We start from the raw sequence: 21,530 nt of genomic DNA on the forward strand, positions 1-21,530 counted from the left end.
TTACAACCGCCCATCCCAGTGTCAGACGTGCTGCTGCAACGCTCCCCGACGCACAGGGGGTGTATACAGTGTATGTTAACAATGCGCAGGGTGCTTATTAAATCTATGTGAATGGGATTGCTGATGGTGTTGTTTTTTGCATGAGCCGGGGGTATCTCAGTGGTGAGTGGATGTTGGGTGCAATGTAGGCATGTGTTGTGTTGCAGTAAAGCACCTGGGCTTGCTGGTTTGTACCTGTGTACGCACTAACAGCTCAAATGCACGAGTTTAAGGAGGTAAATAAGATTGTGCTTGCAGAAAGTAGACTGTTGGTAACTGTTATCTGGACTATACTGACTCTAAATGACCTTTGTATGACAAAGACAGTGTGCGTATTAAATCAAAATGCGGAAAAAGAACAAACTATTTCAGATTTTTATCAATTATACACTTAATTCATCAATAAGCATTCAGTATTTCAAACTTTATTAGGTTGAATTGTATTTTAATAGTCATAATCATAATCATAATCATTGACTTGTTGACTACTAAAATAATAGTTAGTTGCAGCACTATAAATCAGTTAGTCGAGTAAAAGTATCTCTAAGATCTGACCATGCATCTGACCCAAACTAGACTAAACTGACCCAAAGACACAAAAATAACTTAAAGTACTCGGAGATATTAAAATATTAACTTCGAAAACTCTACCTATGCCTTCTTTCAGCTGTTTTCCGTATAAACCCTGTCACGTAATTGTTCGACTAATAAAAATGCTGGTCGATTAAGACGCCATTGTCTGAGTAATCAACTAAACGACTAAAGGCGTTCAATCGTGCAGCCTGAATCTGACAAACAAAAGACTCACATGTATTTCAAATGTTTGCACACATCATAAACTATAGGATTTGGTGTTTTTTATGCAGAATAAGAGGAAATGATGGCGCTTCTAAAGTTGCAAAACACAACGCTGTCTTATTTTCTCACTGCGGTTAAAAAAACTGTTCAATTTAAACGATGAATAACACCTGTATCTGTATATTTCCAATGACATGCTGGGTTAAGCTTAAGTGACGTGTTTCCATGGCGACAAAACCACCACTTTTTAGCCCTGACAGCGATTGTTTATTGCTTTGAAAGGACCTCCCACTTTGCTTTGAAGCCTATGGTGAGTGTGGCACCTGCTTCATTCACAGCGTAACCTCGGCTGACTCTCCAGTTCTGAATTTTGCATGTAAATTGCATTAATATTTATGTCAAAACAAACGGTTGCATTTATAATCTGTGATCTTTGGAGCAAAAAAGGGCAATCATGATTCGTTTGACCTTTTTCACTTTGGGAATAATAGTGCTTAAAAGGCTAGCCTGAAGTATAAACTGTTACTTGGAGGAACACAACAGATACATTTTCCTGTCGGTTTCTGCTCTAATAATTGATATAGAGTAGAAACAGTGTTATTGGTGTCAGTGTAACAAACTATAAAAAGAAAAGTAGGCCATTTATCCTCTGGGTTCTGGGCTGTGGTGTGTCTGCTAAATGACTCTAGTTTCCTGGTGTATGATGGAGAGTATGGAGATTTTGTACTTTCTGGTTTCTTTGTGTTCACCTGTTCAGCTTGCAACCCCTAATTTGGACAGGGACTATTACGGAATTGTTTTTGTTTCAAATGTCAGTGGTTTGGCTCGTAATCAAACTGTCAAACCGTGTCTTACGGTTTGAAGGCAAGTTGCACTACAAAATATGATGATATTGATATGGTGGATTTAGCCAAAGTGCTAGTTAACACTGCAAATGTGAGCGATTGTCCAAAGGAATGCACTAACTTGGGTTATGCACAATGTTATGATATGAAGAAAAAAGAATAACCTTTTTCTCTCGTATCAATCACAATTCTGTATCATCTTGTCTTATCGAAAACAGATTAAAATAAGGCTTTCAGTATGAATTTCCTGAAAACAAACAAGGACAATAGCTGCCATTTAATAAATAGCTACTGTTAAATATCTTTATTCAAAGCCTGAACTTTGCAATGAAGAAAAACCAAGAAAGATTAATGCCATTAATGCTACAAATTGTAAAGTTACACTAAACAAAAAGTGTTGAGGCAGACAACTTATCCTAATCCACTTCTGAAACGGGACTCCTAATTTTCCAGTAATAAAACAATGGGAGCTAAATTAAGGTTTGTGATTAAATTATTTCATCAAATCCACCCAGGTGGTAAAAAAACAACAGACCGGCTTGAGTGCCGTCATTGAACCTTAAAATTAATTTTCCGCCAAAACAAATGTTGACGTGGGATAGACATTTAATGCTTGATGTAGGGTAGAAATTGCCAGCGCTCGTTTGGTCTACACGCTTTGCACAAATCCCATTATTTCTTTTCACTCACACATAAGAGGCTCAGTAATAGACTAAGGCCATACATCTTGATGGGTGCGTGAAGATTAACTCTTGTCTTGACATCTGTTTAAGTGCTAAAACCACATGAGCTATTGTTTTCAAATGTCGTTGGCGCTGACAGTTCTAATTCGACGTTATTAATCTGATTGGAGAAAAAGAGAATGGCATTGAACCGAGAATATCGATTGGCGGAGCTGGAGAAAACGGCATAATCATTCAAAACTATAGGATTGGTGTTATGAAGGCACTGACCCTTCAGTTAGAAAATAGAGTTGAGTGAATTAAGAGCGTCTGGTTGACATTATTGCGTACAGGTGCTGCCATAAGAATATCAATGTGACACAATGTTACACGCACACAGCAAGGTTGCAGGCTAATAGGTCCAAGGACTACTGCGGAGCGCTAAGTTATTTCATTTTATATTCACATTTGGTGTCGTTGAAACTTAAAGGGCTGTACACAATTGTTTTTTCATGTAATAAAGTAAAATCCGTGTTACCACAGTACAGATATTTTGTAAAAGTATCAATTTGTGTGTTAAAATAAGTCCATTGTGTGCTCTTTGCACTGAATTATAGAGTGTTTTATTGTTAGGATGCTAATGCTTGTTAGCTTTTACTGTAATGGCAAAACTCCCTCTGGGCTCTAAAGAGTTGTGAAAAACGCTTATCAACTTATCCTTACTTATTATATGTAAGTGAAGGAAACATTTGGACTTCCTCAAAGACTTTGAAATGAACTAGTTTTTCATGAACTGCTAACAGTAAAAATGAAAAAGAATAAGAAAAAAGCAGGTACAGACTTTCTTTTTTCATTGTCCTAATGTCAGTACTTGTAAGAGATCACGTTCTAAATATAGCAGCTTTACTTGTTTCTCGTGATGTGTTGGCTTGGCTGTTGAACATTGTTATATATTTGGAAACACTCCTCTGGGGAGAAAACAGAAAGAAAATAACTTCACCGAATTGGACACTTGTAGTAAGTGACCTCTCCAGCTCCAGCAGCGCCAGAAGTGAGAGCCAAAATGTGTGCCAGGGTCTGATGATGACAAGATGGGACATTAAGAGCACAACAGGAAGTCTTCCTCTCCGTCATTTTTCATCCAATCATTCCTGTCGGTGCGTTGTGGCTGTTATAGGATTTGCGTATTCATGCATTTCAGACATTCCTTCTTGGTTTTAAAGGATTTTACATAGAAATGGTCCTAGTTTTTTTTTTTTTATAAAACTTGTATAATTCAATGGGGAAAGGTCCTGACAATACCTTCAAACCAGGATGGGTTCATTGGCCTGAAACCCATGAATAATAATAATTGAAGTAAAGTCCAAATGCTTTAGTGTGTCATTGCATTGAAATGTCTATTGGGGGAAAAAATGGAAGTCACAATATATAATCAATAATTTTCATTCCAATTGTAAAATCAAAACAAGCGAAATGATACATTTTAAGAATATTGCAAATGGATTTTTAACTATACAAACCAAACCAGCATATCCACAAGAGCCCCCTGAACAAATTCAGTTATAGCAAATATTTGGCTTCACTGACAAGAGCAAAATGAGTTATTCTAACACTGACTCCCCAATTTACAAGAAACAAGAAGGACACGTGGCTCACTCTTGCCTAACCAGCAAAAATCATCAATTTCAACAGAAACACTTTTGCCACCTTGAATTCTTTAGCACCAACACCGTTCATGTACAGTATAAAAGCTGTAACATTGAGCGCATTGAGCCCGTTGCAGTCTTTGCGTTGCAGTGGTGTTCGTTCAAGCCAGCGGAAGCGAACACAGCCCCGTCGCAACACAGCACTTTGTTATCACTACAGTTTACCAAAGCCTGCGCTGAGACATTGTAGTGGAGGGAGAAGTAACCGCAGAACACGCTGCTATGGGTGATGAGCTGAGGGGCCCTTTCAAACGCAGGTCAGCTGAGGTGGCGACAGTGAAAGAAAAATCTCTCCATGGTGCATCCGACTCCATAAGAGGTGGGTCGCCATGACAGTCTCCAGTATCCGTTGACTCAATAAGATGGGCTAACTTTCATTTAGCTCCACCGCCATGCTCTGACAAGCCATAAAGAGGCAATTCCACATACCAATAACACTATTCAGAGGTAATGCTGTAATGTTTTATTGGGCATTTGCAAGTGAGCGCTGGAGTAAAGTAATATTCTGTAGTGCATTGTGAGATTTGAAATAAAGAGGATTGTACAACAAGGACATTAAGACCATTGTTGGCGTATTAGCATATTTGCGTAGTATCTTTTTGTATAATTTGCAAAAAGAAAAAAGTAGTGCATAATATTGTTTTGGAGTGTTTTGTGGCCTGGATTTAAAGGCGCACTGTATACATTTTCTGATGGGCCATGTACCGGTTTGCCTCCATGGCATATGATCACTTTTATTTGTACCACAATGGGGAAATTCCAGTGTTGCAACACAGAATAGGCACAGAAACAAATTTGGCACAGAAGTATAATAATAAAAAAACGATAATTTATTTTAAAAAAAACTCTTGTAAAAAAAACCTCATGTAAAAAAAACTCTGGTAAAAAAAAACAACAGGATAATTATAAGGTAAATTATAAAAGACATGTTTTGCGTTATACTGTGGAACATTCCAGGCAAAGACATGCCATCAGGTGCTGCAGATACAACCAGAAAAGTTTAATTGCAGTAGTGTAGTTTGATTTATTTATTTTTACAACAGAATTCATAACCAATAGATCTAAGTAATTTCAAATAGTAAATAAACCATTATTTATCCTCTTTAGTATACCTGGCTTTATGTTGCCTCACTGATGCTGAATCCTTATCCACCCTGTGTCTGGCAAGCTAATATCCTGGCAGTAATTAACAGTATAATATTTACCTTGTTAATTAAAGCATGTAGGATGAGTCATTTTAAATGTTACTGTCTGCAGCTGCTGGACTGGGCTCACAAGGACACGCAGGCCAAGATTACTGACATTAGCAAGCTCAGACAAGCCAAGGAAATATGATTGGATGCTTCACGCTTTATTGAAGGCTGAAAAAAAAGAAGGACTGCTGAGTTTGTTTTCACCAGTTAGTGTATTTATAGACTTGTAACTCAATTTACTCCAGAACATTATTGACTTTGGAATGACATGTGACAAAGTGACAACTATAGATGTTTTGGAGTTTGAGCCTGAGATGCTTGGACAGAAGAAGGATTGTGAAAATGACTATAAAGTATTATCATGTGGTAAATTTATGGCTGTAGTAAAAGAGGGCAATTAGTTGATGAGGATGCAGAGAATAAGGTTGGGTGGATTAGCCCTAACAATTCTAACAAAACTAGACATAAAAGATGAGAATTGTAATATATTTTTAGAAAAGCTGGATCAGTGACTGAAGACTATAATTAATGCCTGTGTGGTCAGTAATTTGACTGCAGTGCGCACTCTGTATAAACGAGGGATACGGCTATTTAATTTAGCATACATAAATACCAGTCCGACATTTCTTAAGTGTGATTGGACTAATATAAAATTTGGGCTCATGGCATTTGCAAAAGCACTTCCTTGGAATGTGAGGAAGAAAATGTTGAACCTAGAACTACTCAAGCTAATGGCACCTTAGCGCACCCTCCTCTGTCAAAAGGCCATGGGTTTGATTGACAGCCTGTTTGGGGAATTTCTCTTTGATTTGCTGCTGTAAATGAATGGGTTTTCTTGTGCTATGTCTGCATCAACCAAAAGCTTGCACGGTTGGTCAAAATTCACCGTGGGAGCAACGTTGCAAGAGATAAATATTGGTCGTTTTGAGATTTTGAATGTGATGTGATGTCATACTCCCACATGGGGGGCCAGAGCCAGAACCTCCTACAACAATGTCATTTGCCATCAAATATTTAAAGGGTAAATTCACAAACCTTGAATCTGAGGATTTCTATCAGTAAAAAGATACAGCATATCAATTTATTTTATTATTGCTTAACTATATTCATTTAGCTGCCCCATCTGTATTAAATATTATTGTTTTGATGTAATCTGAAACCCAGCAATACCAGATCATCTCCAAAAAGTAGTCATTTAAATTGTATTGGTAGTTAGTAAGGTTAGGTTTGCAAATCTCATCATGCAAAGTTTTGTTTTGTAGAACGGCTATTGTTGAAATAATTTAGGAAGAGGGGGGACTCTCAGTATTATCAGTATTTTTAACAGATAAAGTGATTTTTGTCGGGAAATCCTATCCTCTCATCAAAAGATCAGTGGGAGCCTCACGAGATTTTTGTGACAATCCAGAAGGTCACTTCATTGTCCCCTTATGGAAGTCTTGTCCTCAACATTTGGGCCATTGGCTGACTGCTTGAATGCTGCCTAAAGATCTTGAATGAGGATCTTGGTGAGGATTGCCTATCTGGAGGATCAGTTCGAGACTACAGTTCATGCTTCGGCTTGTGGAAATTACTCACTTAGTCCAGGAATCAAACCCCGGAACTTCTTGCTGTGCGATGAGAGCCACTTAGCTTTAAATTACAGATAAATTGAGCTGCTATATGTGTTCAAAATGTAGATATCATTGTAATTGTCAGCGTTACTGTATAATTTTAAAACGTCCATTACTGCAGCCATATTGCGTTTGTTCCGTATAAATTAACTTCAATTCTGACATGTTTTTTGTCCTGTAATGAGTCCATAATTACAGCTGCAGCTCTCACCAGTTGATAGTATGTTAACTCGGCTCCTAATCACCATTCTCCATACAATGCGTAGACCCTCTGAGCCCCTTCATCGTGTTGGGAGTGATGTAACCATGAGAAAGATGTCCACCCAGGCCAGCTTTGGTTCTCATACAAGCCAAAGTGAGCGGCGCTGTCAAAGGGACTGGAGGAGGGCATGGAGGAGGGCGGGGAGGAGGTTAAAGAGGCGGGGGTAATTGCTGTAACCTATCTGCAGTAGGAACAAAAAATGTTTTTCCACACACAGTTCTTTGGTGCATTTAGCCATGAAATCGGACATCTCTTGGAAAGGCCGGATACACCAACTGCTTATCCCCAGAAAAGATTAGTTTGTGTATTTGGGATTGTATCATGATATTAAAGGACTGTTTTAAATACAAAGAGTGTATATTTCTAGTACATTAATCGTCCCCTTGGAATTGCTGGGTTCTATCTGCATTCTGTGTACCGGTAGTATTGAAATATTCAGGTTGAAAGTTCTAACCTCATTAAATTAAGGACAATTCAGCAATCTTCTGTGACACAACGTTTGAAGTTTTATAATGAGTTGAATGGCAAAATAAAATCCACCTTTCACTCAGTGGAATAGAGGCTGACCAACAGTAGAAATGAGTGTCGAGCAACATTAGCACAGCAATGCGCTGACAAAGACAATATGATATTACAGAGTTTTTCACATTTACAATTTTGTTCTTGTCAACTCCTATTAGACACCAAGAACTTATATACAGATTAATTGTGATCAGAACAGAATCAACGTAATCAATTTCATTTGTAAAAGGTTTCGAATTCAGAAATATCCTCCTGGAGCCACCCTCTGTCGAGAACCCTGAACAGGTACCGTAGGTAGATAGATTAGATAGATAGCTTCCCAGTTGCTGTTCAGTAAAAGGTCTCAGTGCAGCTTTGCAGAAGGATTTGTCACATAGGGTCAGCAGATTGTGTGTCAGGGCCATTTGAGGGGAGTAACAGCCCTCAGGACAAAATTTTACTCTGTTTCTAGGCATCACTGTGGCCCTCCTCTGTGTCATGCATTATAGCCAGCATCCAAGGGAAGCCATGTGAACTACGGAGCATTGGCGGAGCCAGGGCCTGGCTTTGGGGCTTGAGCCCCGGATCTTGTTCCAAAAGCCCCGGTTGTTTTATTCTCTTAAAAACGCATCATGACATCACCAAGTGGCTGGTTCAACAGGTAGAGCATTGGACTGGGACGCAGGGAATCAGGGTTTGCATCTCACAGTGGATTCACTTTAATCATGTCGTTCTTTTCATGTTTAAATGTTTTAAAAGTGAAACTTGTCATTTGTGCAGAGCAGTGGGTTACTCTCCTCTGCGCCGTTCTCATCTCTGATTGGATGCTTGTTCTCTTTACCCGTTTCATTGGTTATTTTTTGTTGAACTGGTGTATGATTTGCTGCATGTAGAAAGTGGGCGGGAGCGTAGCGAGTGCGCAGTGTTTACAGCAGACAGCACATCATGCGATTTGACCATGGAGCTGACATGCTCCATGGTCAAACATCAATTAACTGAGGTTTTGCAAAAAGTGAAGGACATAAATAAGAGCAGATCGATTGGAAAAAAGAGACATTCAGAACATGTACTGCAAAACAAAGTTTATTTAACGTAGAATAGACAACAACAGCACATGATCGTTCAAACGATGAGTTCATTGTGGTTGTCAATGTAGCAGTGGCTCAGAGGATTTATTCATCTACAAAGCTAAAGCAGAGAAACTACAGGACAAACAGCTCATTGAGGCAGGTGTCTGCTAAAGGTAAGACTGACTTTTATGTTCTACAAAAATTAAAGTAAATCATATCAAAATAGTTGTTCCTTTCAATTGTTCAAGCTAGCTCAGTTGTTTGAGCATTAAACCTTTGACAACAGTCTTGAGTTTGAGGCCCATTGGGAGAATTGGGGTTTTTCATGTTTGTTTTGTCACTGTTTGTTTTAACTCAGAACACCAAGATGTACAATTTCTTAAAAAAGTAAATGTAACTAAATGCTACCACCTCTGCTGTTCTGTTCAACGTTTTTGGAGGGAGGAGCTCTCTCAAAAGGCAAAAAGGCCACGGTCTGTCTTTGCCTTTGGAGGGTTACTGTATGTACAGTATTGGGGGCACTAAAACCACCTTTGGCCCGAATGAACTCTCTCACTTTCTTTTTGGGCTAAGCCCCGGATGTTTAGAATGTCTGGCTCCGCCTCTGCTACGGAGCCACGGAAAATTTGGAAAACTCTCTTCAAAGCCTCACTCACTTAACCTCTGTCCTTTTGAAATGCAAATGCTACACGTCTTTTTTTTTTATATTTCAAAAACTGTTCATTGTGTGGGTAATCACAACATTCAGTGATGTGTGGTGGACTGTATTTGTGTTTGCTTTGGTAAATTGTGTCTATACTAGTGTTTGTAGAGGGCAGGGGGATGGTAGAGACGAATTAAAATCAGGTTTGTCAGTTGGCCTCGTCTGTACCTCTGAAATGTAAGTGAGTGACCCTGTTATTATGGACTATTGCACCTATTAGATTACATGCAGTTCCGTTTTTGCAATGAATCACCAAACCCCCACACACATGGTGGGGTGGCATCATAATAGGGCTAACCCATGTTGTATCTGCGGGGCTTCAGTCTGTGCACAGTGGTTTGATGGGGACCTAGCGTTTCCATGAAAACATAATTGGATGAGTCATTGCGTTTCAAGGAAGATGCGCATTAATCATCAGATGGAAACAAAAACGATTCTGATCGCCCATGGTCTTCTGCACGTAGGCCGTATTGTGTTTTGTATAAGTTATACAATGTTCAACAAATGTGAAATTCAAATTAGTGTTACAATACTAAGCTTGAAAACTCGATACTACGGAATAGGCTCTATACTAGAGCCCAATTTTGATACAACAATGATAGCAAAACCTCATTCATTTTAGTTTTTATTTTAATTTTAAAAAAGTAAGGCAGGGTTAAAATATAATTATTCTTATTTTTTTTTTCACTTTGATTTTAATTGATTTAATCAAAGTCACCGTCACTGCTGCTCTACCAGGTTGATTTGTGTATCACTGAATTAAGTTCTAGTCAATATCAAGCTGGACAGGCTCTCACCGAAAGCAGTTGGGGAAAGTCGTGATTCATGATGAATATTTGAATTTGATTGGTCAAAGTGTCATAACAACAGGAACAAGCAAAGAAATAAAACTGTTGTTAAATCCAGTCAGCGAAAAGCACAGACTTCTCCTCTATGTGTGCGTTTAAAAAGGTCTGTAAATCTGCTAAAATAGGCCAAAGTCTGTCGGCGTTGTCATGTTTGTTTTAGTTTGTCCTTTTGACTTCTGCTTAAACTACCACGATGCACTGTGATTGGTCTGTTACAGAGCGGCTGGGCTCAAACTGAACAGCGTGAGCCAGACCAGATGGATTCTCAAGCATTTGTGAAATATTGCAAGAGTTCATCTGGCATGAGCCTGGTTAGCTCTTTAGGGAAGCTCATAACATTTAAAATGCCTACTATTTATAAAGCCTATACTGCCTATTGACTTATAGTGTATTTTTTAGATTATTTTTGGTGTAATTGTTTATAATCATTTTACATTCAATTTAACATTTGCTTGTATTATTTTCATCTTGAAAATAGTCTTTCTGTAAATCCTTTATTGTCCTCACACTTGTCTCAATCTAGTCCATGCTGAATTCACTGCCCTGTCTCCTGCACTCGCACAATATTATTTGTCAGGAATAAACTTGTCTCAAATGTAAAAGTTTCATCTCAAGAAGTCATCCCACATGGGCTTTAGTTTGTCCTTTCTTTGGAAATAGTCCCGAGGGAGAAGTGTGAAAAGTGTTGATGTTGTCCTCTCTGTGTGCATGTCAGAACACAGAGCAGATGTCCTCAATTTTTTGACATTGTCAATTATTAAAGACCAGAATTAATCAATTGTTATCGTGTAACAAGCAATTTTATGTTCCATCCCATCAACTGTTTTGTCTCATATATTGGGCCAATAGTTCCAAATACAAAGCAAACAAGAGGGGGAACCAAGCACAGTCCTGTCTCAACCATCTTTCCAAGTCAGTGGGTCTGTCATGTGACCATGAATTTAAATTCTTGATTTTGGACAATATTTTATATTATTAAGTTGTCTAATTGAAATTTGTTCTGCATTTTAAATAAATAAAATCAGCAAATAGAATCAAAGGCTTTCTCGGCCTCCAAATTAAGTATGATTTTTTTAAATGTTTTTTTATTATTCACTATGTGCTAAGATCGTCTTATGTTGTTCTGGGTTTGTGGATTGATAACAAATCCTGTTTGATCATTTTGAATTAGGCTTCCCCAAATAAATTGTATGTTTGCTGTAACCCAACCCAACACTTTTCAAGTGGGTAGGTAGGTACGTTTTTTTATTTTTTTTAACTTTGAAGGCATGAACATTTTTAAATTTGTATATAAAATCTACCTATTTAATGACAATTAACTCCACTTGGTTTGAATGTTCAGACGCTCGGTTGGCACACGTCACAGAATAGAGATCAATATCATCTTTTTCAGCTACAAAGTCCACTAGCACATCACGCCACGTATCAGTCTGTCTTAAAACCATCACTCTTTTCCCTCGCTTCGACCGATCTGTCACCAACACACCGAACACACATGTTGTTGTCGCCATTTTTGGATTCTGCCAGTGACCCGCAGTGACCGCCAGGCGTCGTAATTCTGAACATTCAATGAGACGTTCTCCGTTTGTGTTGGTTACATTTCTCGAACATTTTTGGCTTTAAAATATTTCTAGCAAGTTCCAGTGATACAAAATTATTCAACACAGCGCTTTTTTGAAAAAACGGTTGCTGAGTCGGCGAGATATAAGAAAAAAAAAAAAAAAAAATCATCATTTTGACAAAATGCAGATTTTTTTTTCAGTCGGCTATTTTTTTACCAAGTCGGTCGGGTTACGGCAAACAGACATATCTTTTTGCTCTGCCTTACATTATTGATTTCCCCCCATTCTTTTGTACTTAACTGAGGTTTATGTACAGTACAATAGTCCACATTTAGGACTGAGATTGGGCTTTATGAGGCACATTCGAGTTGAGATATCATGGCTTCTTTCCAGCTCGGAGGAATTAGTTTTTTTTTAAGGACCCAGTTTCACACAAACCTAATTCAATGGAATTCCATGGTTGTTAGATTAATTTAAATTTAAACGTTTTGAGGGTGACTAAAGGTAAGAGTTATATTGAAAAGGCATTTTTTTTTTTTTTTTAATATACACACCAGGGAGGGTTGTGAACATTGTCTGCATTAGAAACTATCAGTATGGCTGAAAAAAGAGCAAATAGAAAATGAAAACAACAGAAAATGGTTCATTTATGTGGTTAATTTGACTGATAATTATGGCTGCTCAATCAACATTAACAATACAAACTTGGCTCATATTCGAGGACTGGATTTGTTCCAGTTTTTGCAGGGTAGAACACGCACACATATTTTGAATTATAATTGAATAGAACAATAATTGAAAACACAATTACAATTTTGGCATAATTAATGGCAGAGCCCTCAAAACAGATTAACTTTATGTGTGCCATATTTTAACCTCAAATTATTTCCAGGCACATTTTAGCCTGTTTCTGATTGATTGCCTTGATGTACTCATCGGGATGATGATATATGAAAATAAAGATATCCAGGCCCACCCTGAATTCTGAATGTCATATCCTTTGCAACACAATCCTTTAGCTAATCCGTCAAAATCATCACTTCACAATATCCGAACATTATTTCCACCATCCTCTCACACATAGTTTAATTAATCCATTTGTACACCTCAATTAATTAATCTCAGGAGGTTTGGTGACGTTAAAAGACTTTGTTTGTCTCCCCTTATTTGACACTCTGCCGTTAAATGAGCGGCAGAATAAGACCCATTCGTCACCCGCGAGAATCATGGCTTATTCATGCAACAACTTTCCAACAAGTTGATTGATTGGTGTTGAAATCTTATACTCCCCAGAGGCAGGCAGACGGGAATAATATCCGCGATCTTGTATCTCAGACGAAATGACTCGTAAAGAGGATGTTTTCTCTTTGGCTTTTGTTTTGTTGTTTTTTTTTTTTTTTCCTTACCTGAGGAGCAGCCGCGAGCCATTTGGTGAAGATGAAGGAGTTTGGGATGAGGGTCCAATGTTGTGGATGAGCAACTGATGAACATTTGAAAATGAAGGAGATTTAAATAGCCATGGGGGCAAGCATAGATCACACAAGCTGTTCATTTTGGTTGAGGCGTTCCACTTGCATTCACCACTCTAGTAATTTTTTGGTCCAAAGGTTCCCTAGCTCTCATCATTACGCCTTGATTTGAATCTCAGCAGTTGGCTTCCGCTCTTCTCTTCAATCATCAACTTGCTCGACATAGATGCTTTATTTATCCCTCTGAGGGAAAATTGCAGTTACAAGCATTGATTCAAACGATGATGAGTGATACAAAAATAAAACTAAACCAAAAATACCATGCTTCCACCAAATAGAAAAGTAGATGCTATGGTGCTACATTGAGTCAAATTGTATTCATTTTATGAACATTGTGCCTTGTGTTAGCTTTAATCTGTGAGCATTTGAATAATACATGTTTACATAGGATATAATATATGCACTTTATACTCCAATAGATTGTTCTTCTTGAATGAATGGCAATAGCATCATCCATATTAAAAAGAAGACAGTCAAAAAGTAATTTACAGGAAAAGCAAGGACGGTTTAAAGGATAACTAAGTAACATTTTGGCCTTAATGAATGTCTATTTAAATCTCGGTGATGGTTAAATATGTATTTAGTGTTTTCACTTAAGTCTATCTTGGGAAACCTTGACTCTTTTTTGGCGTGTTAAATGATGTTGAATGTGATTGTACTCACTTTGTTCAATTACAAAACAAAACAAATAAAAAACACTTTAGTCTGTTCTCTGACAATGTATTCTCTCAAGGGAGCTGCAGGGGGAGCTCTAACGCTAAAGTTACATAGTGTTGCTTTCAGCTGGTAAAAAAAAATAGATGTAATTTCGATGCTTGGTGGCAGATAGGTTGCACTGCTGCCTCTTAGCGGGGAGGTTGTCGGTTAGATTCTCATGCCTTGATGTAATAGCATGTGCTGGTGTCCTGCTCTTCCCTATCCACTTTATCTGGTTCATATTTCCCCAATGTGCTTCCATTACTCCTCATTCCGTCTCCACCTCCTTTCGTTTGTATAACCTTCCCATCATGCGCTAATAGTCATTTTTCTCAAGTCCTCCCCCTTGTCTGTCCTTATGCTTCTGTGACCGCCACCTCCCTCTGACCCCATTCCCCAAAGAAACCGCACATATCATTTTGATTCTATGTATTTCCTATGCCAACCTTCTTCTTTTTTTCCCTTTGTGCCATTTGCAAAGCAGGGCAAGTGGCACTGTGACTAAATGCTTTCAGCTTGCACTTGGATTTAAATAGATAATGGCAGAGTCCTAGTGCTTGTTGGGCTTTTTGAATAATGTACAAGATCCTGAAGCGTTGTTGCCAGGCATCGCTGCTGGTGACATGCATACGCCAGTCTGAAATATTGATATGAGAAGAGAGAGGGCGGCCCTTATGTGTGTTATGTGCCAACAAGATTAAAAGTTGAAGCCTCAAATTTCACCTTTTATAATCATACTCTTTGTGGGAGCCCAAAACTTGGATAAATGGATGAATAGTCAGGTTTGGCACCAGATTAGAATGAGCATGAAGAATATTATATGCAATGTGTTTCCTACTATTGGATCACACTATTATTATTATTATTATTATTATTATTATTATTATTATTCAGTGTTTAATGTAGCACCAATGACCTAAACAATTTTACTGGTAATGCAATATCAAACGTCTTTTTTTATTCTGATTTTTATACCTCTGCTTTTCAAGTAATTGCTCAAAGAATTCCATCAATTCTTTGGCCCACTCCCAGTAATTAAGCCCCAAAAGGCTCCAATAGTGACTTGCATCATATAAACAATATAGGGATAGTGCTCTTTAATTACAACCCCCAGCCCTTAAGTGCTTTTGGACAGCATCCCCAGTGTGCAGAACATAATCAATAGATGATGTCACCAGCACTGGAGGGTATAGTGTAGAGAAAATACATCCATTAAAATAAGATCCCATAGAATGATATATTGTGACTCTGTCTATCTTATTTCCCGTGGTGATTAGCTGATTCTGTCATTTGATCTAATGTCACGCTTCAGAAGGCAATTGTAGGATGACCCGTGTAGTCTGTTTTGCACACAGCACGCTTCTCTATAAATACTCTGTCACATCCTTTGGCCCAGTACTCATGGGCTGCATAGATTTGGACGAATCAATGGCGTTTATGAGTATGGATCAAAAGTTAACTGCATGCTATAGTATGTGATGGGTTTGTCATTTTGAAGCATACTTGGAATTCGCTGGTGGTGTATAGATTTTAAAGAGTCATTTATGATATGAATTGCAGTGGTGAAATATGTAGTACAGATACTCAAGTAAAAGAAAAAATGTGATGTAAAAAGTATTGAGGTACCCGTGTAAGAATGTACTTTTAGATTTAAATACTTAAAATATTTCACACAGATTTTGAGACCTATTAAAGCTTTTGATTTGAATATTTTTTGTATGCTCAAAGTTAGTATCAAACAAGAAAGAAAATAATTTCAGTTCAAAAGTGTAGTAGCGTAAAAAGTACATAAAAGTAAAAAATATCTGCTGTAAATACAAATACCTAGTACAGTACTTTTACTGTTGTACTTTGTTACTTTCCACCACTGATGAATTGTAATGCCGGGCATGAGTAAATGGCAGCGTATTTGGCTGAAGATGTTTTGTGTTTGTGTTGTACTATGTCTTGTTGGGGTCTGACAAACCAGAATTGAATTTGAATGTGGTTTTTCCCAGTATATAATCACTTTAAAGTTAGCTGTTCTTGATGTTTTGCTAACCAAACTGTTGTGTGCAGGTTTTAAAAATGAAAAATGCTTCAACTGTTGAAAAAAAAGAGTTCCAATCAAATTTATTTATTTCAGGGACAGTGCATATTAATAAACTTTTCTGGTTATTTTTCATCCATGACAGATGTTACAGTCAGCCTAAAACAGGGAATTAAAAAACAAGCCAGGATTTTACATAAAAGTTAGACATATTTACGCTATTTACATTATAAGTGTATGTAATGCATGAATAGTGACTTTTACTATAAAATATTAGACTAGACCAGGGGTGTCCATTTTTTTTGTATGACAACAGGCGTCAAAAACAGACACATATAAAATTGCACATTGACCCAGAGCTTGTTTATATAAAATCTGTTAGATTTGTCTGAGTGATGTGCACCTGTTTAGTTCCCCATCAGTCGCTCCCTGTCACTTAAAAGAATGGAAAGACTTTTCACTGCAGACATGGAGGACGAGTCAAATGTAAGATTTAGATGCACACAGTGTAACGGTCTTGCCTGCATGTCTCCATGGAGATACACAACTTTAATAGGGATGAGTGATATATCAATTTCAGTATTGGTGTTGGTTGATATCTACCATTATCGTCCGATTCAGAAAAAAATGCCAATATTTGGTTCTATTTGTTTTCACAGTATATCAGATTTGTTAAAATGGAAATAGAAGAACTATTTTATATCCCAGATAAATACTTTCTGTTATTGTTTTTTTCAGTTTTATTGTTTTAAGTTAAACATTAATTTGTGATCTTTACTAGAATTGTGGGCCATGCTATGAATTATTGTTTTTTTTATTTCAGTATTGGCAACAGCAACAGATTAGTATCAACTAAGAAAATCCATATTGCACAATTTGTTAATGCCATATTGTGGGACATCCTTGGCAAAGCAATAACATCCCCAAGAGACACTCACCAGAAAAGTTGCATATTGCACCTTTAGGATTGCCTCATCCGCCTCAAACTAAACAGCTTGCATCTACCCAATACAAATCCCCAAACGTGTCCAAAGTGAAAAGAAATATATTTTAAAATAACTGAAGCGTTAAACCTCTTATTGTTTCCTGGCATTTTCATTGAGTTGGAGGTACAGAAAGAAGCACTCCGTCTGTGATATTTTCTTGTTCCTTTGTTGATGCGCACTGCCTCTCCTGTGGGTGCTTCTTACTTTTCAAGAACTACAGGCCTGGCCCCTCAGGGGGGAGGTTTTGGAAACTGTTGTCGTGTGGCTGTTTTCCATTGTCTATCAGAGTGAGAGAGATGGGCGACGAGACAGGGACAGCCAGAGAGATGGAGACAAAAGAGAGATTTGTGATCAACGAGGTGGCGAGTCTCCTCCTTGAACAGCCACCTTAACGTGGTGGAGGGTTTTGAGCACCAGAATGATCCCAGGAGCTATGTTGTCGGGGGCTTCAAGCAACTGGTAGGGTCTCCTTAGGCAAACAGGTCATAGGTGACGGGTCAAACCAAACAAAAATCAAGGCCAGTTACGTCACCCAGATTGGCGTCACCGGGGCCCCATTCTAGAGCCAGGCCTGGGGTGGGTGCTCGACAGTCTGGTGGCCGGGCCTTTCCCCACGGGGCCCGGCCGGGTACTGCACGAACAAGCGGCGTGGGGCCGTCCTCCCGTGGGCCCACCTCCTGCAGGATGATCCATAGGGGACCGGTGCAGAGAGATCTGGGCGGCAGTCGACGGCAGGGGCCTCGACGACCAGATCTCTGTACACAGAAACTAACTCTGGGGATATGGAATGTCACCTCGCTGTGGGGGAAAGAGCCTAAGCTTGTTGAGCGGTACCGACTAGATATAGTCAGCCTCACCTCCACGCACAGTTCGGCCCCTGGAACCCATTTCCTCGCGAGGGACTGGATGCTCCACTTCTCTGGTGTTTCTCGCAGGGCGAGAAGGTGGGCTGAGGTGGGCTTGCTAATAGCCCTTAGCTCAGTCGCCATGTGTTGGAGTTCACCCCGGTGAACGAGAGGATCACAAGAGGGGTCTACTGGGGACATTTGGAACAGATGAAGACAAGGAAGAATAAATTACAGTAAAACCCCACAGACATCGCAGACTGGGGTTGGCATGATTAAACAGGAGAGACTTGTGAGATTCATCATCTCTCTGAGCCAGTTTGATGGATGCACAGGTTTTGGTTTGGGAAATTTCACAGATGAATACACAAAGTTTTATTTATCACATTTTGGGACGGCATCTCTTATTTGTCTAAGTTCACGTTCATGTAATTCCACAGCAGACAATCCAATACAGTCTGAGTAGAGAATCATTATAATTCAATACTATCCATAATCTCGTATTTGAAATAAGCACCACACAATATAAATAGTGTTAAATGTTGATAGTTTTTAAACAAAATTAAACACTCAAGCATTCATCATCAACTCCAGTCAAGCAAAGATGCTAAAATCTTAATATCCTAACCATTTCTATCTAGAAATGTTAACTGTAAATGTTTTGACTCAGACTTAAAAGTGGTATGGATGATTTTTTTCAGCAAATTTTTTATCAGATTTCCTCGTGGCGTGGATAAATCATTTCACCCTGGAGAGACACAGAGACCACGAGAAAGGACTGTTTAGCAAGCTTTATTCGTGAGTTATTTGGCGGAAGACGTTGCGATCATGGGCACTCCATGATCTATTTGTATTAGATGTCTCCCCCCGGAGCCTGGAGACTGGTGGTGGTAGATGTGAAGAGAAGGTAGAGGATGAGGGGAATGCAGAGGAGGAGCTGGGGAGGTGGTGGGTCGCAGTACGGTTTGAGCGGCCGAGCCATCTGCCTGAGGGCTTAAATGCGACCGCCTGGTGCTGATTGGGAGCGGGGAGGAGTCACTTGAGAGCGTTGATTGGGGATGAGGAGCAGGTGCGAGGGCCATGGTGCAGACGCCCCCTGACCTTTCACCCTCCTTCTTTGGCCAGGAAAAACTGCATAACCTCTTTGGGATAAGCGCAGAAACCTGGGAGAGTCCATGGTGAAGGAGGGATCTGACTCTCACAGACGGACAGGCCACGCCCGCTTGAGTGCGATGATGGAGCTGGGGAGAGGGGTCCTTCCATGGTGGCCTTGATGTAGATGGATGGAGTTAGGTCTTCCAGGCTGAATTTACGCAGGCTTCATTTGTCCTGCCACGTATCAATCATAAAACGCACCTATCGCTCACCTGCAGCCGCGTGTGCATCGTCCCCACGTTTCCGCGTGCCTAAGCGCATGGATCTATCATAATATAGTTCCCTCAGTGTACGGGGCCAAATGAAGACGGAGAATGACAGTTCGAGCTGACGCAGAAGTGGACAGAAATCTACGGGAGACGAGCGATGCGATGCGCTCCGTTGCGCTAATAAACACGTGCAACGCACGTGTGTGTTGTATCAGTCCGCACGGGGGAGTGCGCATGTGCACTTCCGCCTGCGTTCTCAAATCACCGAAAAATCGTCCATACCGCCTTTAAGTGTCACAAAGAAATAACTCCTAAATTCCCCATTAAAATGTATAAATATTGTAAGATTACGTTAAACCACAGGTTTTTGTTCCTTTTCTGAATACTGAATACTGTGTTTGTCAGGTATTCTGAAATTACAGAATGAAAAACATAACATTGGAAACAATTATTATTATATTTGTTGCACCATTTGTTCATTTATTAAATTTAAAGTTAAAATTGCACATAAACTCAGCGTTTTCTTCTCCTTTTTTCTTTTGGTACTTCCCAACACTGACAATATAGTATAGTATGGGAGGATTATGGCACAATACTTTCATCATTGCAGTATTCTATGCCTTGATAGAAGTTCACCCAGTCCTTTTTTATACAATGAAATGGAAGATTGAGAATCTCCCCACGATTGGGGCAGTATGTCATTTCTCTCCTCTGCCTTCTCTTTGTGTGGCCCTTCGGTGTGCTGAATGTGTGAAGCAGATGAGGCACAACCCTGTCATACATTTTGCCATCCATCAGTGGTGTGGTTTTTTGACCACAGTTCTCTGCAGCGCTGAAAAATGGGAGCCCTAAAAGCCCCACTTTTCCATCTGCAACAATGGGCCCGCCAGGCAGCGTCCGCCTGTGGGCTACATCACGGTGTCGCGCGCACACGGCCTGTTTACCTGTCAGGAGAAACACATGTGGTGACGACCGTGAGTGTGAATGTGCCGTGGCAGGTCGAGACGCACTGGTTCACACCAACATGTGATGGAAGATGTTGAAATGTGTGTACCATATACCTATAAATGGTCATTTTCAGTAATGTGAAGGGATGTAGACTATTCTAGGTCGACTCAAAACAAAGACAAAGGTGTGAAACTGGCAGTAGCTCTCAAAATGCTCTCTATTCAGCATTTCTTTGATCTGACCATGTGTCTAACTCAAACTGCTTTCACAAGACCGCACAAGAGTTCATAAACAACCATTTACACAGAAAAGTACTAAGAAAAGCTGTATTTATATGTAAAAAATAAAAAAATCAGGTTGAACTCATATTTCACGACCAAATCTTCTTCCATGACTTTTTTGTCGCTTTCGCATATAAATCCTTGAAAATGTTAGTCGACCAAAACAACATAGACCAATGAATTGACGGCAATAGTTTGTCAAGTCCTAACTGCTGTCGTTTTGGCAGAGTCTTGTCACTCTGGATAGAGTAGCCAACATTGTCTGGAGTTAGAGTATGATCAATAATATAATGCTACAGTACTTATGCAAGAAATCACTCAAGAATCCTACTACAACTCCTCACGGAAGCATAACTGTTGCTTGGTATTAATTGTGATTTAAGATGAATGGTACATGACAAAACATCAATTAACAATTAAAGGCACCGATTCTGATATTTCCGAAGAAAAAATAAATCAACTCTAAAGGTGCAGTGGAAGAAACACACATTTTGAAATCCTTCAGAGAGATATAAGTGTCGCTGTAGTGCATAGAGAATTAAGCTGCTCTGTTCCTTCTGCAATTTAACATGGAGCCTACAGTAGACCTACTCTGTTTTTAGTTCTTTATCAGTTCAAAACTTGCTAGGACTTGAATGTGACCACTCTGTCTCCAGAGCGAGTTTAAGATGCGCAGAGGCAGCTACACAAGCCACAGTGTAAACAGACGCAGACAGATCAGGGGCACAGTTGGGAGCGGGAGCAGGGACATTTAGGGACTGTGGGGGTCCTCATAATAAACGGAATGATGTGTCGCTAATAATATTACATCTAAAGTGCACAGTAATACAGGAAATTAAATTATTTTTGTTGATAACGTTGTGGTTGAGGGTCCCCAGACACCATATATGATTGGGATTCATGCAATTATTATAAAACCAAATGTATATGAAAAAAAAAAATCTGAAATAGTCACCTTATGGTTGTATTACAACATCAAACCCCTACCAATTTAGCTATTTTACATGTTCAAAGTGGTTCGGGGGCATGGGGGCACCACTGAGCCTTTCT

General features: G+C 39.3%; 1 protein-coding gene across 2 annotated transcripts in view; it reads left to right on the forward strand.

The window, feature by feature from the left end:
• The window catches only part of dlgap3 (discs, large (Drosophila) homolog-associated protein 3), a 160,700-nt gene that overhangs the window by 1,110 nt on the left and 138,060 nt on the right, over positions 1–21,530 (forward strand). The window lies entirely within an intron of this gene.

This window comes from Eucyclogobius newberryi, unplaced genomic scaffold, assembly GCF_026437365.1.
Source record: "Eucyclogobius newberryi isolate DKJ021-1_F unplaced genomic scaffold, fEucNew1.0.hap1 SCAF_16, whole genome shotgun sequence".
Classification (NCBI taxonomy): Eukaryota; Metazoa; Chordata; class Actinopteri; order Gobiiformes; family Gobiidae; genus Eucyclogobius; species Eucyclogobius newberryi.